The sequence below is a fragment of the Aedes albopictus genome, chromosome 2, assembly GCF_035046485.1.
Source record: "Aedes albopictus strain Foshan chromosome 2, AalbF5, whole genome shotgun sequence".
Taxonomy (NCBI): Eukaryota; Metazoa; Arthropoda; class Insecta; order Diptera; family Culicidae; genus Aedes; species Aedes albopictus.
In genome coordinates this window covers 438,570,611-438,576,972 of record NC_085137.1, presented here as the reverse complement: position 1 = coordinate 438,576,972, position 6,362 = coordinate 438,570,611, and the positions used below count along the sequence as shown (strand labels likewise).

Genomic DNA, 6,362 nt, shown 5'->3' with positions numbered 1-6,362 from the left:
TACAAAATTGCCAACTTTTAGGTGCTGCACTTCCGTGTGCAGCATAGTTGTTCCATATTCTACAACAGCAAACTGAGAAAAACGCGTTTAAAGTTCCAGCCTTGTTTCTCTATCTACGGACAAGATTAATAAAAACACAAAGTGAATTCATCAAAATTGGTATTTAAAGTTATTTAAAGTTACTAATAATAGTTACTATCAAGCCATCTTGAAGAATTATTCTAGTGATTATTTATTCGGAGAGTTTTTTTTTAAAGATTTCTGCAGTTGTTTTTCTAACAAATCAACTTTTGGGGCTTCAAATTCTTACCTCTTAAGGCGAAACTGGATGCATTTCCTCGATTTTTGGGTTTTCGATTTTTTATTAAATAACTAAGCACTATTTTCAAAATCGGTTTTCACACAAAGTTAGAGGAAGGATCGAGCTATCTCCTGAATTTTTGTCAGATCTAAAACTTTTACCAATTTTTCAAAAACCTTTTTTTCGAAATTTTATTCAAAAATGGTTTTCTTAAAACTGAAAAACATTTTCCACCTGAAAAAATTTCAAGAGATACCTTGATCATTCCTCTAAATGTGTACGAAAACCGATTTTGAAAATATTGCTTCATTATAATAAAAAATCAAAAACCAAAAAGTGAGGAAATGCTTCCAGTTTCACCTTAAGGCGAAACAATAAACACATTCTAGATAAATAGTGAGCAGAACTTGGAGCAGAACCTTCTTCTCAACTTTTTCTTCTTCTTCTGCGTGGCCTTATGATCCCACTGAAAGTTGATCTACCCCTCTTCAATGAAATGTCTTTTGAGCAGATCCACAGTTATTAAAAGAAGGGCTCTCTTACTATGAGTTGTGCCACAAACTAGACCCATGAGTCGAATAAAACGATAGGTTAAAGTTAAAGTTTACGGCAAGCTATTTGTTTCAGTTTTGCCGACACCATGTCAGTAAAATTAAGATGATTTTTCAAGTAAGGCCGTTACAAATATTTATTCCACTTTTTGTCCCACCACTCTTTTGTTGGTCGAGGGGGGGGGGGATAAAAATAATAAAGCATTTATTCTGAAAAATATTAAAAACTCATCGGATTTGTTAAAGAATTTTCAGCAAGACCCGATATTTTGATAAATATTTTTCATCTGCTCCCTCAAAATGCAAAATCCAGTCAAAAAATTTTGAAGGGGGGGAGACAAAAAGTCAAAAATAAATTTGTATCAGCCTAATCTGTATACAGAAATGCAGGGGATACTCAAAATAACTAGGATAGGTAAAATTTTCACTTTTCAAAAAATGTTCAACTCGCTGTAACTTTTCGAAAAGGGCATCGTATATTCTCAAATTTTTACTGTAAGTTGATCAACTAGTTGTGTATCAGTGGTCAAAATTTGGAAAAGATCGAGCCATTCTACACGAAGTTATAAAGGTTCTAGAAAAAGGTATAATTATCCGATAGCCAACTTTGAGCTGTTATATCTCCGGATTCAATGAATCGAATGCAATGAAATTTTGATCATTTATGACTTATATAATGAGCTATCAAAAACTTTTGACCAAACTTAAATTCTTTACATGAAAGAAAATTATTACGATTGGATTATTTTTCTAATATACCACCAATTTATCCAAAACTTCATCATCGTTTCAAAACTCGAGATTGTAATTATAGTTCATTTAAATTCCCTCTAATTGACTTCAATATGAATATGTTTTGAAAGGAAGTAACAAAATAACTGGCATTAAGTTGCAAAAGTAATGGGATGCATATGAAAAATAGATAAATTTACTAAAAAAACATAGAATAAATGAAACCGCCATAACTTTTTTTCTTATTAATAATTTCAAATTAAGTCAACTGTTTTTAAAAGTTCTTTATATAAGTCACAAATGATCAAAATGTCATTGCATTCGGTTCATTGAATCCGGAGATATAACAGCTCAAAGTTGGCTATCGGATAATTATACCTTTTGCTAGAACCTTTATAACTTCGTGTAGAATTGCTCGATCTTTTCCAAATTTTGACCACTGATACACAACTAGTTGATGAACTTACAGTAAAAATTCGAGAATATTTGATGCCCTTTTCGAAAAGCTACAGCGAGTTGAACATTTTTTGAAAAGTGAAAATTTTACCTATCCCAGTTATTTTGAGTATCTCCTGTATATAAATTGAATGACCCTAAAAGGAACTTCTGCAAGGATTTTCTTATTCCATTTTTTCCTAATTTCTAAATATTTAACTGTTTTTCGAGAGACTCATTCACGATTTCTTTTAAATAGTTCTCCACTTATTCCTCTTTGTGATTCTTCAACCTCCAATAAAGCATCCAGAAATTCGTGCTGAAAATTTCGATAATATTCTTTGAGATCACCAACAGTATTAAAAAGAACCCGATCTTATCTCAAATTTCTCTTATTATTCTTGAAAGATCATAAAAATCCTTCCATTTTGTAAGTGATTTGTTTTGGAATTATTTGCGAATCAATGGGTGTTACACCATCATGTAAGGAATGATATATCCATGCATTCCAAAAGAAAGTGCGTTCACCGCAAAATTCTTTGAGAAATTAATCAGTACTCTTATATTTTCTTGAATTTTCTCACTTTCAGTCCTGGGCACCCACGGTGGTGCAGAGGGCCGAGTTGAAAGATTTCCATACTGGGCGATTGCCAGCCATCGCCTCAACCTGTGGCCAGATCAAATTTCTGCCAACTTGCTCAATCTCGTTGTTTGATTGGTTGTTGGTTTGATTCGTGCACCTATGTCGATCTTGGTGCCGCCATCGGCCGCCATTCGGCTACCAAGATATTGGATGCTTCTCATTTTAGATTTCTGTAACGGTTTTTTGATTTCGGAAACAGTAGGTTGTTGGCCTAAAGTCCCTTATCCACCGCACCGTGGTGGGGCTCCCACCTTAGGTATAGCTTCCGGTGGAGGAGCATTTCATACTCAGCCGCTGGATGCCAGAACAGACCGAAGAGACGATTTGAAATAACATCCTAAGTAACAGAACTAGCTGAATAACAGTTTCTTAAGCTAAAGTTTGCTTAAGAATAGTTTGTTGCACTTTTGTACAGCAAAAATGTTTGCTGGGATTCTTAGACAATATTGGCAGGTGCACCACGAAGCAGCTTATTTTATAGAAGTGTACCGTAACCCGAGCAAAAGGGTATACCTTACAAATACCGTGCAAAGAGCAACCTGTGCTCTAATATCTCAAGTTGGTGTTGCTATATTATTCTACGCAATTATATGAGAACACCACAATAACAATTGGAGGTATTTGAGCAAAGTTAGGTATTGATGTGGTATTGTTGATTTAGCAGGAAAAATAACTGAAGAATAAGGTTTGTTATTACATCATGGTGCTATCGACAAATGTTCAATTTCATAGCAAGAAATGTTATTATTTTGTTATTTCATACCTTCTGGATAACAAATAGAGCACTTGAAATTTATGGTATGCATTAATTATTGAAATAACAAGACTTGTTATTTTTCAGGTGCTATTTATACAAAATTATGGTATACATTTTTGTTATTTTGCCTCTTATGTCCATATGAAGGGCATATCGAGGTATAATGTTATTTAAGATTAATACCTCGATATGTTATTTTGTTGCTATTTTTTTCTGCTCGGGAAGCCAAAAGGTATGAAGCTCTTACAGAGTTTATCAACTTCATCGGATATTCATAAATACCACCAAGAATCACTACAAAAATTCCATTGGGAATGTACTCAGGGTAGGTGCTGTCTGAAAGCTGTTGAAGAAGCTTTTTTAGATGAATCCAATAGTCTAAGATATATGAAAAGCATTTCGGTACCCATTTAGAAAATCTTTCACAATCCTTTCAAAAATCCTTTAGAGATTTTTTCCAAATTATTTTTAGAGATTTTCTCCAAATCATTTTTTAATTCCACCATACTGCCCCCACTCGCAAAACAGTCCAATATGAATAGGAAACCCAGCAAAGAAGGGACTGTTATGCGAGTGGGGGCAGCATAGTACCCATAGTTACAATGACACATATTGCCCATTTTACTAGCATTTTTCCAGATTTGCTTATACGTCTGAAACATACTGGAAAAACTTGTAATTAGAAGGCACAAAATGTTCCTAATTGGCAAATTGAGAAATGAAATTTGTGAAAAATTTCATCTCTCAATTTGTCAATTAGGAACATTTTGTGCCTTCTAATTACAAGTTTTTCTAGTATGTTTCCATAGTAACTGTCGAAAATTACATTAAAAATTTAAGAGAAAAGTGAAACCATAGCGTCCAATTGATAGTACAGTACTTTTGAAGCAAATATCTTGAAAACTATCCAATATTTCAGCAAATTGTCTTCGGAGAAGTTGAATGTAGTTGAATTACTACATTCAAACATTCGGAGATTCCTCCCGATATTTCTCAATGGATTTTCCCTCAGATTACTATCAGGATAACCTTCCGAGAATCCGCAAGGCATTCCTTCCAGGATTTTTCCATAAATTCCTACCGGTATTCTACTCAGGACTCCTTGAAGTATTCTTCTAGGGAAAAGTTCCAGGAATTCCTTTCGAGTTTTCTTCTGGGCCATTTCCTAAAACTTTTTCAGAGTTTTTTTTTACGAATTGCCGGGATGTACCCGAGATTTTTGCGGAATTCTGTAAGAAACTCCACCTGAATTACATTCAGGGGTTTTTCAAGGATTCTGGAACTATTTCTGGAGTTCCTACGGGTAAAAATCCAAGATTCCTTCTTGGAAAACTTTCGGAGTTCTTCTAGGGATTCCTTCATTCTTTCTTCCCGGAATTCTCTCACAGATTTATCCCAGGATTCTTCTTGTGGTCCCTCCCGTGGTTCTGTCGTGAGAATCCCTCAACTATTTCTCCTGAGATTTTTTAGGGATTCCTAAGGAGATTCCTCCAATGTTGTTTCAGGAACTCCTCAAGGGGTTCTGTCAGCGATTTCTTCCTAGATTGCTTCAGGGTTACCTTCCAGTATTGTTCAATAAACTTTTTCTAGAATTGCTGCAGTGATTCCTCTCGGGATTACATAAAGGATTCTTTCCTGGTTTCCTTTAGAGATTTACTCCAGAATGTGTTAAGGAATTTCCCCCAGAGATTCCCCTAGGGGTTCCTTCAGGAAATCCTCCCAAGATTCTTTCAGGGATTCTGCTAGAGTTCTTCAGCGACTCCTACAGGGATAAATTAAAGGATTTTTTTTTTTTCAGAATCCCTTCAGAGAATCATTCCGGATTTTTTAGTACCGTCAGGTGTTTCTTCCTTCATTCTTTCAGGGATACCTTCCGGGATTCTTCCAGAAATATCTTCCAGGATTCCTTTCAGAATTTCTTAAAGAATTATTTCCAAAATTCTTTCAGGAATGAATTCCGGAATATCTTTACAAAATTGTCCAGGGATTCCTCCGGGGATTCCTTCAGCTATTACTCCTGAGATTTTTTCAGGAATTCCTTAAGAAGTTCCTCTTAGAATTCTATCAGGGTGTTCTTTCTTCATTTCTTCCAAGATTCTTCTAGAAATTTCTCCCAAGTTTACGTATGCGATTCCTTAAAGCATTTTTCCGGATTTCTTCAGGGTTTCATTTTGCAATTTATTTAGGAATTGCTCGAGAGATTCTTCACAGGATTCTTTCAGCAAATCCTCTCGCAATTTTTTAAGGGACTCCTTAAGAGATTCCTCCCGAGAATCATTTAGCGCAGGAGCTTCCAGATCGTGCACCGCGAAACCTGGAAATACATTCACAGTGAATGATGCATCAAAACTCCCGATAAAAATATCATAACGTCTTTCTCGAAAATTTGCTATGGATGTCCACAGCACCAAACATCCTACAAGGAATGTATCTTCAACAGTTTCACTAAAAATCTCGGAAGTAATCTAACTAGTGGACCTTTCGATGATTTCAAAATCAGTTTTCTAGGGATTATAATAAAAAAGTTAATGATTTCAAAGGAATATTTTTCCAGTCTCAAGAAATGGCCAGAAGACCTAAAGAAAATGTATCAAATACCATGTCAGAATTATGAGAAAGTTTTGAAAGTGAAGTTTCCAAGGATCTTGTAGAAAAACCCTTACATAAATTTCTCTGGAAATTCCAGAAAAAAAACTTCCAAAAACTTTTAAAAAAGCAAACAGTGGTTTATGCAGGGATCAGTGTCGAGATTCACGTTAGGAATCTGTCAAAAACGTATCGTATAAATGTGGCAATAATTTCACTATGAGTCTGCTCAGAATCTCATTCAAAAATTTTCAGAAATATTACCAGCGACAAAACATTCTAAGTCGAAAAACAGTGCCACTCGAACGAAGCTCAGAAGAGCAATGAAAATGAAATGTAAGTATCGTAATGACATCT

At 34.9% G+C, this 6,362-nt stretch overlaps 1 protein-coding gene across 10 annotated transcripts in view; it reads left to right on the top strand.

Moving 5' to 3' along the window:
* Window positions 1-6,362, top strand: part of LOC109416474 (protein FAM133A) — a 560,257-nt gene that overhangs the window by 30,501 nt on the left and 523,394 nt on the right. The window lies entirely within an intron of this gene.